This window comes from Oncorhynchus kisutch, linkage group LG15 (genome assembly GCF_002021735.2).
Source record: "Oncorhynchus kisutch isolate 150728-3 linkage group LG15, Okis_V2, whole genome shotgun sequence".
NCBI classification, from domain to species: domain Eukaryota; kingdom Metazoa; phylum Chordata; class Actinopteri; order Salmoniformes; family Salmonidae; genus Oncorhynchus; species Oncorhynchus kisutch.
Window position 1 is genome coordinate 94,437,663 of NC_034188.2, and position 18,549 is coordinate 94,456,211.

Consider the following 18,549-nt stretch of genomic DNA (forward strand, 5'->3'; position numbering starts at 1 on the left):
GGCACTATGTTGTCAACTCTTCCCTGGTCCTTGTACTAGAGGAAGTAGGGCACTATGTTGTCAACTCTTCCACTGGTCCTTAGAGAGGAAGTAGGGCACTATGTTGTCAACTCTTCCCCTGGTCCTTAGAGAGGAAGTAGGGCACTATGTTGTCAACTCTTCCCTGGTCCTTAGAGAGGAAGTAGGGCACTATGTTGTCAACTCTTCCCTGGTCCTTAGAGAGGAAGTAGGGCACTATGTTGTCAACTCTTCCCCTGGTCCTTAGAGAGGAAGTAGGGCACTCTGTTGTCAACTCTTCCCTGGTCCTTGTACTAGAGGAAGTAGTATTGTCAGTCAATTTACTTGGTAATATACTGGTTCATAAACAACTTTAATGGGGGCTTTATAAAATCAGATTTTTTTTCTCCCAAATTCTGTTTCTCTGTTTTATTTTTCCTGCTTTTAGACTCTTTTAGTTTTTCACTCTCTAAATTACAAGTGTTCTTAGAGAAACAACTAAACGGGATGTTTACAAGTGTTCTTACAGAAACAACTAAATGGGATGTTTACAAGTCTTCTTAGAGAAACAACTAAAGGGATGTTTACAAGTGTTTTTAGAGAAACAACTAAATGGGATGTTTACAAGTCTTCTTAGAGAAACAACTAAATGGGATGTTTACAAGTGTTCTTAGAGAAATAACTAAATGGGATGTTTTCAAGTGTTCTTAGAGAAACAACTAAATGGGATGTTTACAAGTCTTCTTAGAGAAATAACTAAATGGGATGTTTTCAAGTGTTCTTAGAGAAACAACTAAATGGGATGTTTACAAGTGTTCTTAGAGAAATAACTAAATGGGATGTTTACAAGTCTTCTTAGAGAAACAACTAAATGGGATGTTTTCAAGTGTTCTTAGAGAAATAACTAAATGGGATGTTTACAAGTGTTCCTAGAGAAACAACAAAATTTGATGTTTTGAGTTGATATCAATAATTACACATTTTGATGTTTGAGTGTAATTTCCCTTTAATTGTGCATCTGGCCCTTTAATTGTGCATTTAGCGAGTGAGGAACGTGCCATATAACGTGCTAGTATAGCTATGGTCCTGTATTGCTGCTGCTCGTTTCATGGCAAAGTTTACCACAAACATATAATAGATACAATTTATATATTTTATATCATACAGTTAACATTTAATTGAAAAGGTTTTGGGGAAAGTATTTCTGCCAACCCACAAGACGGTTATCACATCAACTGGCTACACACGGAGTGTTAGACAAACACGCGCACCACACAGACAGACAGGGTAAATATTGCTGGAAACTAATTGGCAGATATTGTGTCAGGTTTGGCTTTTTAAGCCAATAGCGTCTAACCAGGGGTGGGATAATATCAATGTTGCTTTGATAAGATAGTTGCTGGGATCTTGTGGTGTCTGATACTTGTGAGATTTGTTTATATGACAGTTTGCATGTATTTTCAGAATAGTTTGGCGAGCTACTCATAGGTGGGTTGTGAGCTACTGGTATCTGGCGATCGACCTGTTGGGCACCCCCCGCTTCACACCATCAAGTCAATCACACTCAATTCTAAGACATTCTGAGCCATGCTACAGGTAACGACTTAACATTCCTCTAAACTCATTCCACTTTGGAGGGAAATCTACATACAAAAAACCCACTAGATCATATTTACATTTTCCTCAAATGTGAGTTTCACCACTGTAGTAATTCTCTGGATCCCAAAACATGTTTGAGCTTCAACACTGCAGTAAGTTTGAGACCATAATTGAATGATAATATTTCCTAAAACACACAAGTCAAGAAGAAAGTGGATTTAAATGCTGGAAAGTAATTTGCAAACAGCATCTGCTGTGAGCCAGACGGATTTACTCCCTAACATGGAACTGATGGCGACAACCTCTATAGTCTCATAATAACCTCGGCGTGCGTCCCAAAGAGTAAATAAAGGTGAAATAAAATGTAAACAATGAAAAATGGCACCCTGTTCCCTAGGTCACCATTTACGTTCTGTGACAACACAAAGGTACTTTCAAAGGCGCATAAAACCCATTCCGTATTCAGACCACATGCACAACACGGACCCCTCAAAAAACCTCTCGGTCTGAGAAATGTCTGGGAATCTAAGGAGGTTTAATTGCAGAACTGTGAGCATCAAAATAACAATGGATATTAAGAAAATTATAATGATATATGAGTTGACAGAAACCTTATAGCCTTATCAGCCCAACTTAGATTAAGGGGTGAAGGGTCAATGATAGGAGGGAGCTGAGAGCATCAGGGAAAACCGCCAAGAGGTGCCTGACACACGAGATACAGCACAGGGATTTACTCAACGGCAGTGTCTGTTGCTTTGTAGATAACTCTATACAGAAATCATTGACCATTTTAGACTCCTTGTTATCAAAATATGACAGTCACCAGAAAAGCACCCCCACACCGTAACACCTCCTCCTCCATGCTTCACGGTGGGAAATACACATGCGGAGAACATCCGTTCACCCACACCGCGTCTCACATCGACATGGCAGACGGAAACCAAAAATCTCCAATTTGGACTCTAGACCGAAGGACAAATTTCCACTGGTCTAATGCCCATTGCTCGTGTTTCTTGGCCCAAGCAAGTCTCTTTTTCTTATTGGTGTCCTTTAGTAGTGGTTTCTTTGCAGCAATTCGACCATGAAGGCCTGATTCACACAGTTTTCTCTGAACAGTTGATGTTGAGATGTGTATGTTACTTGAACTATGTGAAGCATTTATTTGGGCTGCAATTTCAAAGGCTGGTAACTCTAATGAACTTATCCTCTGCAGCAGAGGTATCTCTGGGTCTTCCTTTCCTGTGGCGGTCCTCATGAGAGCCAGTTTCATCATAGCGCTTGAAGGTTTTTGCAACTGCACTTGAAGAAACTTTCTAAGTTCTTTAAATGTTCCGTATTGACTGATATTCATGTCTTAAAATAATGATGGACTGTCGTTTCTCTTTGCTTATTTGAGCTGTTCTAATGTGAACTTGGTCTTTTACCAAATAGGGATATCTTCTGAATACCACCCCTACCTTGTCACAACACAACTCAAACGCATTAAGAAGGAAAGAAATTCCACAAATGAACTTTAACAAGGCACACCTGTTAATTGAAATGCATTCCACGTGACTACCTCATGAAGCTGGTTGAGGGAATGCCAAGAGTGTGCAAAGCTGCCATTATGGCAAAAGGTGGCTATTTGAAGAATCTCAAAAATAAAATATATTTTGATTTGTTTAAACCTTCTTTGGTTACTACATGATTCCACATGTGTTATGTCATAGTTTCAATGTCTTCACTATTATTCTACAATGTAGAAAATAGTCAAAATAAAGAAAAACCCTGGAATGAGTAGGTGTTATAAAACTTTTGACCGGTAGTGTAGTCCAGGGTGTAGTCTAGGGTGTAGTCCAGGGTGTAGTCTAGGGTGTGGTCCAGGGTGTAGTCCAGGGTGTAGTCCAGGGTATAGTCCAGGCTGTAGTTCAGGGTGTAGTCCAGGGTGTAGTCCAGGGTGTAGTCCAGGGTGTAGTCCATGGTGTAGTCCAGGATATAGTCCAGGGTGTAGTCCAGGGTGTAGTCCAGGGTGTAGTCCAGGGTGTAGTCCAGGGTGTAGTCCATGGTGTAGTCCAGGATATAGTCCAGGGTGTAGTCCAGGGTGTAGTCCAGTGTGTAGTCCAGGGTGTAGTCCAGGGTACAGTCCAGGGTGTAGTCCAGGGTATAATCCAGGGTGTGTCACAAATAGAATAACAGCACCATGCATCTCTGGGCTCAATTCTACATTGACCAAGTATTTCAATGCAACCTACACTACAGAGGGAAAAGTGAGCATTGTAATCCGCCTGCCCTGTAGGGAAATGGCCACTCTAAACTGGCTCTGACTGGAGGACCTAAGAGCAAGACATCCACTGAAGGGACTGAATCCAGCTTTCAGTGAATGGTCACACACACACACACACACACACACACACACACACACACACACACACACACACACACACACACACACACACACACACACACACACACACACACACACACACACACACACACACACACACATTCTCTCTCTCCCTCTCTCTCTGTGTAGATGCTGGAAGCAAGCAATGAATAACAAAAGCCAGGCAACTCTTTTGTGGCCAGTCTTACTACTGCTCAGCAATATGTGGGTTTTGGCTGTAAAAATAAATATATTGCTATTGCAGCAACTATAAATTGAGGCGAATCGGAAAGAAAGGTGTTCATTATTGTTTTGGCCAAATACAAAAACAGAGAGAAGACAAAAGGCTCTAACTAACTGATCTGAGAGAGGGCTAAATGCACAATGTCAGTCTGTAGCACATCCACTTTCAATAAATAACTGCAGTGTAATAGCTGTCACACATTATATACCATTGTAACTAAATAGACGGCATGACGCAACATCTTGTCTTTTGCTGTAAAAACAGTGATATTATATTCTTACTATCTAATTTAGAAGAGAAAAGCAACCTGTTATGTAAGATGTATATTTATTGAGATGTAGCATTAAGGAAATTCATATTATTATTATGATTATGATGATGATGATGATGTAACAGGCTACCTGAAGTCTTCAGCAGTTTGATGCAACGATTTCAGTAACTTGTCTCTCCCAGAGGAGCGCGTGCCTTACCGTGAAAGTCCCCGCTCCTATAATCCACAGCTGTAAACCCCACTCTCATCCCTCACAAAGCACCGTAAAAACATCTCAAACAAGTCTCAATACTCACCGCCAAATGCACTGAACAGGCAGGATTTTCCTTCGTAATATCACGTTGTTATCACTCCGTCCAAGATAATCTAGCCGTAAACAACCAGTCTCCGCCGCCCCCGAACAACCGAATGGCACAGAGCAGCTTGATTCCAAAACGGTCCTTTCTGTTCCTCAGTCTCTCTCTAAACGATGAGACGACGATGTGAATTATACATCCTTGGCGCCCTCCGTTGTGTCTGGTGTCAATTTATCCGTTGTCCGTTGCTTTCTGTAGGACTTCACCTTTGCCTTCACTTTCCGCCCGTTACCGAACGGGTTCGGCTGTTGACTTCGAGCGTCTGCTTGGCTCAGCAGCTTCTGTTCTGCATAGCGCGCAGCCCCGTTCTAGAGACAGAAGGACTGAGCCCCCATCCCCTAATTCCATCCCACCTAGCAGCTTGTGTCTGGGAACTTCATGCTGGATAAATACACAGCCATGAATGTGAAGGTCTCCTGCCTCTTCCCGATTAGCATCGCTGAAGCGTACAATTTGTCCGTAAGCTATTGTAGCCTTAGTTGAGACACTAGCTAGTAGAATACATTGTGTAAATTGTCCAGCAGTGTGGATGTCATGTCAAGAGATATGTGGATGGATGACTTAACAAATGGATTGCAAATAGATGACTGTCAAAGTGTAGGCCAGGCTACCGTGTCTCACAGCCGATGTAGGGGATCGGTAGGCAGAATCATTTCCAATAATAGTAGGATTGATTTGGATATTGGTTGCGACTGCATTTCTTTGCTCAAGCCCAAAGAAAAAAGGGGGAAATATTTTACGAGAAAATGCACTCTGGCTCACTGTCACTTTGCACTTAAGTTGTTGCAAAAAACCACATTGTCCCAAACTTGACTTTATTACTGTACACAGTGGCGGTTCTAGCTTGTATGGCTCCCTGGGCGACCCCCCCTCGGTCAAAAAAAAAGATGTCATTTTTATTCAGACATTTGGAACAACACAAATAAATAATCATAACATTTAAAACTATATGAATATAAAAAATACAGACAAAATGAAACTCGTAAATATCAGAAAGAAGTACCAGAGACAAATAGAAACACAGTGTAGTGTATACATACATATTAAACAGAGAATCGAATTATTACAACACTACCCTATTGCAAACAAAAAAACACACATACAACTCAATTGCAGAAATCCTATATCACACAAATAGAATAACACACTTATAAAGAAGAGAGACTGATTATTACACTATTGCACTTCAAACAAGAAACACACAAACTAAATTGCACAACTAATTGCATTAGTACTGTACAAAGTTGGAGGTGCGCTATTTGATAAATTCCCCCGCTCCCCCTTCCAGAGGGGAGACCTGAGGTCAACCTACCCCCGCCCCCCCTACCTCAGGCTTCCAGAGGGGAGACCTGAGGTCAACCTACCCCCACCCCCCTACCTCAGGCTTCCAGAGGGGAGACCTGTGGTCAACTTACCCCCGCCCCCCCTACCTCAGGGTTCCAGAGGGGAGACCTGAGGTCAACCTAACCCCGCCCCCCTACCTCAGGCTTCCAGAGGGGAGACCTGAGGTCAACCTACCCCTGCCCCCCCTACCTCGGGCTTCCAGAGGGGAGACCTGAGGTCAACCTACCCCCACACCCCTACCTCGGGCTTCCAGAGGCGAGACCTGGGGTCAACGTACCCCCGCCCCCTACCTCGGGCTTCCAGAGGGGAGACCTGAGGTCAACCTACCCCCGCCATCCCTACCTCTGGCTTCCAGAGGGGAGACCTGAGGTCAACCTACCCCCACCCCCTTACCTCAGGCTTACAGAGGGGAGACCTGAGGTCAACCTATCCCTTCCCCCCTACCTCAGGCTTCCAGTGGGGAGACCTGAGGTCAACCTACCCCCACCTCCCTACCTTGGGCTTCCAGAGGGGAGACCTGAGGTCAACCTATCCCCTCCCCCCTACCTCAGGCTTCCAGTGGGGAGACCTGAGGTCAACCTACACCCACCTCACTACCTCGGGCTTCCAGTGTGGAGACCTGAGGACAACGTACCCCCGCCCCACACCCCTACCTCGGGCTTCCAGTGGGGAGACCTGAGGTCAACCTACCCCCACCTCCCTACCTCGGGCTTCCAGAGGGGAGACCTGAGGTCAACCTACCCCTCCTCCCTACCTCAGGCTTCCAGAGGGGAGACCTGAGGTCAACCTACCCCCTCCCCGCCCCACTACCTCAGGCTTGCAGAGGGGAGACCTGAGGTCAACCTACCCCCGCCCCCCCCCTACCACGGGCTTCCAGAGGGGAGACCTGAGGTCAACCTACCCCCGCCCCCCCTACCACGGGCTTCCAGAGGGGAGACCTGAGGTCAACATACCCCCGGCCCCCCTACCTCGGGCTTCCAGAGGGGAGACCTGAGGTCAACCTACCCCCGCCCCACTCCCCATCTCGTACTTCTGAGTGGGAAACCTTCCCAGGCAGAAGCCTGCCTAGCTCACAAACTAGAATCAGAGTGCCCCATAGTCCCACATGGTGAGATGCTATCACTGCAAATGAACGATAGAAAACCGATCTAGCAAATGTGACCATTACGATTTTTTTTTCTGCGGGCGCCCTGGGACACCCTGCTGCCCAAGTCGCCTATAACTGAATCCGCCACTGACTATACATGTCTGCTCCACTCCTCTGTCGAACACTCGAAGGGATGAAACACATAGACTTAAAACCCCTCTGTGTCAGGAACCGGAGCAAGTGGAACGTAGGCTTCCTATCCCATAGTGGAATACAGCCCTCCTATCCCATAGTGGAATACAGGCCTCCTATCGCATAATGGAATACAGGCCTCCTATCCCATAGTGGAATACAGGCCTCCTATCCCATAGTGGAATACAGGCCTACTCATATCCCATAGTGGATTATTGGCCTCCTTTTCCATAGTGGAATACAGGTCTCCTATCCCATAGTGGAATTCAGGCCTCCAATCCCATAGTGGAATACAGGTATCCTATCCCATAGTGGAATACAGGCCTCCTATCCCATAGTGGAATACATGCCCCCTATCCCATAGTGGAATACAAGCCTCCTATCCCATAGAGGAATTCAGGCCTCCTAGCCCATAGAGGAATTCAGGCCTCCTATCCCATAGAGGAATTCAGGCCTCCTATCCCATAGAGGAATTCAGGCCTCCTATCCCATAGAGGAATTCAGACCTCCTATCCCATAGAGGAATTCAGGCCTCCAATCCCATAGTGGAATTCAGGCCTCCAATCCCATAGTGGAATACATGCCCCCTATCCCATAGTGGAATACAAGCCTCCTATCCCACAAGCCTCCTGTCCCATATTTCAATCACATGTCGTCTTGCTAGTCTTATCCCTTTCTACAAAATTTTCAATTTTGGCACAAAACTACTCTCGCTTGACAGTTTACAACAGGTAAGTGTCAATGTAACAACTTTTGACATTCCTGTAATGTGTTTGACACCAAATCTGAATAGTACCTCCATATTATATATTTTTTACATGCCTTTCATTAACTAACATTTGCACCCCCCCCACTCTACTTCCTCTGACTTTGATTTTAGCTCATTTCTTAAGGAAACATGTTCTTACTATGACATCCAATGCCGTTTTATTGGTCACATACAGATGTTCTTGCGGGTATAGCGAAGTTCTTGTGTTCCTAGCTCCAACAGTGCAGTACTATCTAACACTGACCTCTGTCAATCATCGTATTCTTATCGGCAGACTCAATAGCCTTGGTTTCTCAAATTACTGCCTCGCCTGGTTCACCAACTACTTCGCAGACAAAGTTCAGTGTGTCAAATCGGAGAGCCTGTTGTCCGGACCTCTGGCAGTCTCTATGGGGGTACCACAGGATTAAATTCTCGGGACGACTTCTCTGTGTATATCAATGATGTTGCTCTTGCTGAGGGTGATTCTCTGATCCACCTCTACGCAGACGACACCATTCTGTATACATCTGGCCCTTCTTTGGACACTGTGTTAACTAACTCCAAATGAGCTTCAATGCCATACAACACTCCTTCCGTGGCCTCCAACTGCTCATAAACGCTAGTAAAACCAAATGCATGCTTTTCAACCATTCGCTGCCAGTGACTGGAACGAACTGCAAAAATTGCTGAAGCTGGAGAATTATAACTCCCTCACTAACTTTAAACAGCAGCTATCTGAGCAGCTAACCGATCACTGCAGCTGTACATAGTCCATCTGTAAATAGCCCATCCAATCTACCTACCTCATCCCCATGTTATTTTTATTTACTTTTCTGCTCTTCTGCACCACAGTATTTCTACTTGAACATCGTCATCTGCTCATCTATCACTCCAGTGTTAATCTGCTAAATTGTAATTACTTTGCTACTATGGCCAATTTATTGCCTACCTCCTCACGCCATTTGTACACACTGTATATAGACTTTCTTTTTTCTATTGTGTTATTTATTCCATGTGTAACTCTATGTTGTTGTTTGTGTCGCACTGCTTTGCTTTATCTTGGCCAGGTTGCAGTTGTCAATGAGAACTTGTTCTCAACTACCTTACCTGGTTAAATAAAGGTGTTCTCAACTAGCCTACCTGGTTAAATAAAGGTGTTCTCAACTAGCTTACCTGGTTAAATAAAGGTGTTCTCAACTAGCCTACCTGGTTAAATAAAGGTGTTCTCAACTAGCCTACCTGGTTAAATAAAGGTGTTCTCAACTAGCCTACCTGGTTAAATAAAGGTGTTCTCAACTAGCCTACCTGGTTAAATAAAGGTGAATTGTAAATAATAAAACATTTAGAATTGCAGTAGTATCTAACTATTCACAACAATAAACACAAACCTGAAGGTCTAATAATTGAATTAAGAAACATATAAATATTAGATTGAGCAATGTCGTAGTGGCATTAACTAAAATACAGTAGAATAGAATACAGTATATACATATGAGATGAGTAAAGCAGTACGTAAACATTATTTAAACATCATTAAAGTGACTAGTGAGTTTCACCACTGTAGTAATTCTCTGGATCCCAAAACATGTTTGAGCTTCAACACTGCAGTAAGTTTGAGACCATAATTGAATGATAATATTTCCTAAAACACACAAGGCAAGAAGAAAGTGGATTTAAATGCTGGAAAGTAATTTGCAAACAGCATCTGCTGTGAGCCAGACGGATTTACTCCCTAACATGGAACTGATGGCGACAACCTCTATAGTCTCATAATAACCTCGGCGTGCGTCCCAAAGAGTAAATAAAGGTTAAATAAAATGTAAACAATGAAAAATGGCACCCTGTTCCCTAGGTCACCATTTACGTTCTGTGACAACACAAAGGTACTTTCAAAGGCGCATAAAACCCATTCCGTATTCAGACCACATGCACAACACGGACCCCTCAAAAAACCTCTCGGTCTGAGAAATGTCTGGGAATCTAAGGAGGTTTAATTGCAGAACTGTGAGCATCAAAATAACAATGGATATTAAGAAAATTATAATGATATATGAGTTGACAGAAACCTTATAGCCTTATCAGCCCAACTTAGATTAAGGGGTGAAGGGTCAATGATAGGAGGGAGCTGAGAGCATCAGGGAAAACCACCAAGAGGTGCCTGACACACGAGATACAGCACAGGGATTTACTCAACGGCAGTGTCTGTTGCTTTGTAGATAACTCTATACAGAAATCATTGACCATTTTAGACTCCTTGTTATCAAAATATGACAGTCACCAGAAAAGCACCCCCACACCGTAACACCTCCTCCTCCATGCTTCACGGTGGGAAATACACATGCGGAGAACATCCGTTCACCCACACCGCGTCTCACATCGACATGGCAGACGGAAACCAAAAATCTCCAATTTGGACTCTAGACCGAAGGACAAATTTCCACTGGTCTAATGCCCATTGCTCGTGTTTCTTGGCCCAAGCAAGTCTCTTTTTCTTATTGGTGTCCTTTAGTAGTGGTTTCTTTGCAGCAATTCGACCATGAAGGCCTGATTCACACAGTTTTCTCTGAACAGTTGATGTTGAGATGTGTATGTTACTTGAACTATGTGAAGCATTTATTTGGGCTGCAATTTCAAAGGCTGGTAACTCTAATGAACGTATCCTCTGCAGCAGAGGTATCTCTGGGTCTTCCTTTCCTGTGGCGGTCCTCATGAGAGCCAGTTTCATCATAGCGCTTGAAGGTTTTTGCAACTGCACTTGAAGAAACTTTCTAAGTTCTTTAAATGTTCCGTATTGACTGATATTCATGTCTTAAAATAATGATGGACTGTCGTTTCTCTTTGCTTATTTGAGCTGTTCTAATGTGAACTTGGTCTTTTACCAAATAGGGATATCTTCTGAATACCACCCCTACCTTGTCACAACACAACTCAAACGCATTAAGAAGGAAAGAAATTCCACAAATGAACTTTAACAAGGCACACCTGTTAATTGAAATGCATTCCACGTGACTACCTCATGAAGCTGGTTGAGGGAATGCCAAGAGTGTGCAAAGCTGCCATTATGGCAAAAGGTGGCTATTTGAAGAATCTCAAAAATAAAATATATTTTGATTTGTTTAAACCTTCTTTGGTTACTACATGATTCCACATGTGTTATGTCATAGTTTCAATGTCTTCACTATAAAGTAAAACCAAATGCATGCTTTTCAACCATTCGCTGCCAGTGACTGGAACGAACTGCAAAAATTGCTGAAGCTGGAGAATTATAACTCCCTCACTAACTTTAAACAGCAGCTATCTGAGCAGCTAACCGATCACTGCAGCTGTACATAGTCCATCTGTAAATAGCCCATCCAATCTACCTACCTCATCCCCATGTTATTTTTATTTACTTTTCTGCTCTTCTGCACCACAGTATTTCTACTTGAACATCGTCATCTGCTCATCTATCACTCCAGTGTTAATCTGCTAAATTGTAATTACTTTGCTACTATGGCCAATTTATTGCCTACCTCCTCACGCCATTTGTACACACTGTATATAGACTTTCTTTTTTCTATTGTGTTATTTATTCCATGTGTAACTCTATGTTGTTGTTTGTGTCGCACTGCTTTGCTTTATCTTGGCCAGGTTGCAGTTGTCAATGAGAACTTGTTCTCAACTACCTTACCTGGTTAAATAAAGGTGTTCTCAACTAGCCTACCTGGTTAAATAAAGGTGTTCTCAACTAGCTTACCTGGTTAAATAAAGGTGTTCTCAACTAGCCTACCTGGTTAAATAAAGGTGTTCTCAACTAGCCTACCTGGTTAAATAAAGGTGTTCTCAACTAGCCTACCTGGTTAAATAAAGGTGTTCTCAACTAGCCTACCTGGTTAAATAAAGGTGAATTGTAAATAATAAAACATTTAGAATTGCAGTAGTATCTAACTATTCACAACAATAAACACAAACCTGAAGGTCTAATAATTGAATTAAGAAACATATAAATATTAGATTGAGCAATGTCGTAGTGGCATTAACTAAAATACAGTAGAATAGAATACAGTATATACATATGAGATGAGTAAAGCAGTACGTAAACATTATTTAAACATCATTAAAGTGACTAGTGTTACCTTACTAAAGTGACCAGTGATTCCAAGTCTATGTATATGGGGCAGCAGCCTCTAAGTTGCAGGGTTACGTAACCGAGTAGAAGCCAGAAAGTGATGACTATTTAAAATAAATCTTCTTAGCGATAGCCCAGTTTTTTTCAATTTTTGCCTAAATGATAAATCTAACTGTCTGTAGCTCAGGCCCTGAAGCAAGGACATGCATATTCTTGGTACCATTTAAAAGGAAACACTTTGAAGTTTGTGGAAACGTGAATTGAATGTAGGAGAATATAACACAATAGATCTGGGAGAAGAAAATACAAAGAAAAAAACAACAGTTTTTTTTTCTACCACCATCTTTGAAATGCAAAAGGTCCCAGTTCGAAGCATCAATCTGTTTGTAGTTCCGATGGTGTCCACAAGATGGAAGCAGTGTATGTGCAATGTTTCAGATGGATATCTTGAAGTATGTGCAAACTACATGACATTTAGTGTGAAGTCACCAAGGTACATTTGAGCAAATCGTAATGGAGACATTTGCATTCATATTTCATTTTTCTGCAAGAATATCGTCAAATCTGTATACTTGGACTGATTCAGCTTTTCCAGTATTATTAGCCATATTATAAGATCAACATTTGCAAAACAAACAGTTTTCGTCACTACATAAATCTGAATATTCTTTTAATTTTTGCCCAAAAGGTAAAGGCATGCTGTTGTACAAGGTTAGTGTACATTTTATATTTTATTTTTAATCGTTCAAGTGAAGACCACCCGCGTCATCGGCGTGCCATGAAGGGGTCGCTCTCTGACCAAATATGGTGTCCTATAGCATATTTAGGATAAGAAAATGATTTTATCTAACAAAACAACACTTCATGTTATCTCTGGGACCCTTTGGATGATAAATCAGAGCAAGATTTCAGAATGTAAGTTCACATTTCACCTTCAAAGGTGAATTTATCAAACCTATTGCAGTGAAAAAAGTGTTTTGTTGTTAGGAGCTCTCCTCAAACAATAGCATGGCATTTTTTCTCAGTAATAGCTACTGTAAATTGGACAGTGCAGTTAACAATAATTTAAGCTTTCAGCCAATACAAAACACTTATATTTGTTATTTAAACATTTTATGTTTATCTAAAATCTGTGATTGTGACACAAGGCTCTGCATGATTTACAACTGTCCCTAAGTCTGATGGCCTTGAGATAGATGCTGTTTTTCAGTCTCTCGGTCCCAGTTTTGATGCACCTGTACTGACCTCACCTTCTGGATGACAGCGGGTGAACAGGCAGTGGCTCAGGTGGTGGTTGTCCTTGATTATCTTTTTGGCCTTCCTGTGACATCGGGTGGTGTAGGTGTCCTGGAGGGCAGGTAGTTTGCCCCCGGTGATGCGCTGGGGAGACCGCACCACCCTCTGGAGAGCCCTGCGGTTGCACTGAGATACAGTGTCTTAGACCACTGTGCCACTCGGAAGTCCAAAGGTTAAGAACATCTAGCCACTTGAGAGCACTCTTACCTGCCGATCTATAAATTATGTCTCCATAATCTAGCATGGGTATGATGGTCATCTGAATCAGGGTTTGGCAGCTGGGGTGAAAGAGGAGTGATTACGATAGAGGAAACCAAGTCTAGATTTAGCTTTAGACTGCAGCTTTGATATGTGCTGAGAGAAGGACAGTGTACAATCTAGCCATACTCCCAAGTACTTGTATGAGTTGACTACTTCAATCTCTAAACCCTCGGAGGTAGTAGTCACACAGGCAGGGAGAGGGACATTCTTCTTACCAAACCATATGATCTCTGTTTTGGAGGTGTTCAGAACAAGGTTGTTAAGGGCAGAGAAATCTTGTTGGACACTAAGAAAGCTTTGTTGTAGAGCATTTCAAAATCTGGGGAGGGGCCAGCTGAGTATAATACTGTATCATCTGCATATAAATGGATGAGAGAGCTTCCTACTGCCTGAGCTATGTTGTTGATGTAAATTGAGAAGAGTGTGGGGCATAGGATTGGGCCTTGGGGTACTCCCTTGGTGAAAGGCAGTGGCTGAGACAGCAGATTTTCTGACTATATACACATCACTCTTTGAGAGAGGTAGTTATCAAATCAGGCCAAAGACCCCTCAGAGACATCAAGACTGCTTGGCCGGCCCACAAGAATGGAATGGTCTACCGTATCAAAAGCTTCAAAAGTCAAGTAAAAAAATAGCAGCACAACATTGCTTAGAATCAAGGGCAGCGGTGAAATCATTGAGGGCCTTTAAGCTTGCAGTGACACATCCATAACCTGAGCGGAAACAAGGTTGCATACCCAAGAGAATACTATAGACATCAAAAAAGCCAGTTAATTATTGACAGGTTTTTCCAACACTTTTGATAAACAGGGCAAAATAGAAATAGGTCTATAACAGTAAGGATCAGTTTGATCTCTCCCTTTAAATAAAGGATGAACCGTGGCTGCGTTCCAAGCAATGGGAACCTCCCCAGAGAGAAGACAGGCTAAAAAGGTCAGAGACAGGGCTTGGAGATGATAGGGACAGCAACCTGAAAGAAGAAAGGGTCTAAACTATCTGACCCAGATGTTTTTTGGGGGATCAAGTTTCAGGAGCTCCTTTATCACCCCGTCTGCAGGGAAAAACTTTGTGGCGGGGCAGGGGAACAAGAGGGAGGAGCCTCGGGGATAGTCGCATTAGAATGGGTGGGAGATGAGGAAATGTAGGACAGGCAATGCGACATGGCTGAGTCAAATAGGCATCCTGACTTAATGAAGTGGTGATTAAAGAGCTCAGCCATGTGCTTCTTGTCAGTAACAACCACATCATCAACTTTAAGGGACATACGCAGCTGTGAAGAGGAGTATTTATTCTCCAGGTCTTTAACCATTTTCCAGAACTTCTTGGGGTTAGACCCACAGAGAACTGTGGCTTCCGGATAGCCTGAGTGCACTTATTTCTCGTTTCCTGAACGAGAGCCAGTCAACCTGAGTATGCGTGTGCCGAGCCTTTCTCCAAGGGTAGTTCTTGAGGTGGAGATCACGGTCGAACCAGGGGCTGAACCTGTTTTTAATTCTCATTTTCTTTATGGGGGTGTGTTTGTTAACAATACCGCTGAAAATATATTTATTAAAGTTCCATGTGTTTTCGACAGAGGGGATCAAGCTGATTCTATACCATTCTACAGAGGCCAGGTCATGAAGGAAGGCTTTCTCATTCAAGTGTTAAAGTTCCATGTGTTTTCGACAGAGGGGATCAAGCTGATTCTATACCATTCTACAGAGGCCAGGTCATGAAGGAAGGCTTTCTCATTCAAGTGTTAAAGTTCCATGTGTTTTCGACAGAGGGGATCAAGCTGATTCTATACCATTCTACAGAGGCCAGGTCATGAAGGAAGGCTTTCTCATTCAAGTGTTAAAGTTCCATGTGTTTTCGACAGAGGGGATCAAGCTGATTCTATACCATTCTACAGAGGCCAGGTCATGAAGGAAGGCTTTCTCATTCAAGTGTTAAAGTTCTTTTTTTTCTCATTAAACTTTTTTAGCGTTTATGACAAATCAGGTCGTTTCACTGAGCAGCCATTACGAACACAGGCTGTAAAACAGTGATCAATAAGGTCATTACAGAAAACACCAGACTGATACCTATCAGGATTATTTGTGAGGATAACTTCAAGAAGACTAGCCTTTTCTGCGTGTTTGGAGTCATTTCTTGTGTGATTGGTAATAATCTGAGAAAGATTTAGGGAGTCCCATTGCTTTCGGACTTGGTCAGGTGGGTTAAGCATGTCCCAGTTTAGGTCACTTTCAGAGAGAGCTTAGGGCAGGAGAGAGCTTGTGCAGGCAGGGTACAGGCCGGTGCTGATGGAGGACGATAACACCCAGCAACAGTCAACAAAGAGCTATTTGAAAGTTTAGTACTGAAAACCAGCAAATCAAATTGTTTGGGGACAGACTTGGTGGAGACAACCGAGCACTGAAGGTGAAGGTGATCCTTGGTGAAGATTGCCAATCCCCCACCTTTGGAAGTTCTGTTTTGCCGAAAAGAAAGGTTAACATCAGTATTGAAAACACTCTTCCTTATCCACGTCTCAGTAATGACCAACACATCTGGATTGGAGCTGTGAACCCACAATTTCATCCATTTTAGGTAATAAGCCTCTAGTGTTAATGTGCAGAAAACACAGAAAATCATTGAAGCAGATATCAGAGCACAAGTCAGAATTGGGGCTAGCAACAGTATATGGGCCAGGGTGTACATTCACATTTCCATATATCATCCACAGTAATACAATCAAGGTACGGCAGAGGACAGGGAGAGCTCTGCAGTGCTGATTTATGACATCTGAATGTCATTAGATGGCAACAAGATCATATTGTACAGCAATTTCATCAGGTAACATGAATACAAAGCCGGCGAGAGGTGGTTAGAATAGGATGGGAGGCCAAATGTCTGTGTAATAGAGAGTCAGAGTCCCGTGTGTGGGAACTAACAGAGTCTGTTCCACGGTTGGGAAAATAAAGTTTGTAGTCAACAAAGCATGCAGAAGTCATGAGGCAAATAGCAAAATGCACAAGATTTGAAAATATATATATAACGACTTGTTCAGAGTCACTCGACCCAACAGTGCCTGTGTGCTGGAGACGAACGGAAGCTGGGGAGAAAGGGGGTGGTACATTTTTCCAGACAGGGTGAGACAACCAGGGCAGACAGTGAACAGATCGCCAAGTGGAATCCAAGGAGCAGTACAGCAGGCTTTTCTTGTAGAAAATGTCAGTCTCTGAACAGCAGGAGGGGGCTTCAAGGACTCTGGATCTGGGTGGGGTAGCCTGCCAGTTGTTGGGCTCAAAGGCTTCGACACCTCTCCCTTCACACGTCAGTACTCATTGAAGTTGTATCTCTTTGTCCTAGCAAAGCTTGATAGTGTTCAGTCCTTATAAAGTAAAATATATCACTGTAAATCCTTATAAAGTAAAATATATCACTGTAATGTAGTTTTCTTCTTGACTTCAGACTAAGTATTACTCACTCAGTTCCAAGTTGGATGGTGTTTTCAGGTTTCTGTTTGTTGTTTGCGATTAATAATCCTTGGGTATAGGAAGAATTCCAGGTAATTTCAGATAATTCCGTCCAAAATCAGGTTGTAGATGACATGACCGAAACATGACCGAATACAAACAGTGTAGCTATTCCCTCCGCAAGGCAATCAAACAAGCTAAGCGTCAGTATAGAGACAAAGTAGAATCTCAATTCAACGGCTCAGACACAAGAGGTATGTGGCAGGGTCTACAGTCAATCACGGATTACAAAAAGAAAACCAGCCCCGTCACGGAGATAGGATGTCTTGCTCCCAGGCAGACTAAATAACTTTTTTACCCGCTTTGAGGACAATACAGTGCCACTGACACAGCCCGCAACTAAAACATGTAGACTCTCCTTCACTGCAGCCGACGTGAGTAAAACATTTAAACGTGTTAACCCTCGCAAGGCTGCAGGCCCAGACGTCATCCCCAGCCGCGCCCTCAAAGCATGCGCAGACCAGCTGGCTGGTGTGTTTACGGACATATTCAATCAATCCCTATCCCAGTCTGTTGTTCCCACATGCTTCAAGAGGGCCACCATTGTTCCTGTTCCCAAGAAAGCTAAGGTAACCGAGCTAAATGACTACCGCCCCGTAGCACTCACTTCCGTCATCATGAAGTGCTTTGAGAGACTAGTCAAGGACCATATCACCTCCACACTACCTGACACCCTAGACCCACTCCAATTTGCTTACCGCTCAAATAGGTCCACAGACGATGCAATCTCAACCACACTGCACACTGCCCTAACCCACACCGCCTTTTCGTTCCAGTACTCTGCTGCCTGTGACTGGAACGAATTGCAAAAATCGCTGAAGTTGGAGACTTTTATCTCCCTCACCAACTTCAAACATCAGCTATCTGAGCAGCTAACCGATCGCTGCAGCTGTACATAGTCTATTGGTAAATAGCCCACCCTTTTTCACCTACCTCATCCCCATACTGTTTTTATTTATTTACTTTTCTGCTCTTTTGCACACCAATATCTCTACCTGTACATGACCATCTGATCATTCATCACTCCAGTGTTAATCTGCAAAATTGTAATTATTTGCCTACCTCCTCATGCCTTTTGCACACATTGTATATAGACTCCCCCTTTGGTTTCTACTGTGTTATTGACTTGTTAATTGTTTACTCCATGTGTAACTCTTTGTTGTCTGCTCACACTGCTATGCTTT

General features: G+C 43.0%; 1 protein-coding gene across 1 annotated transcript in view; it reads right to left on the reverse strand.

Moving 5' to 3' along the window:
- Positions 1-5,223, reverse strand: part of LOC109879957 (contactin-5) — a 611,325-nt gene extending 606,102 nt beyond the window's left edge. Inside the window, exon 1 of the mRNA XM_031791310.1 lies at positions 4,770-5,223. The gene's annotated coding sequence lies outside the window, so the exon portion shown is untranslated. The remainder of the gene's footprint in view (positions 1-4,769) is intronic.
- Between the last annotated feature and the right edge of the window lie 13,326 nt (positions 5,224-18,549).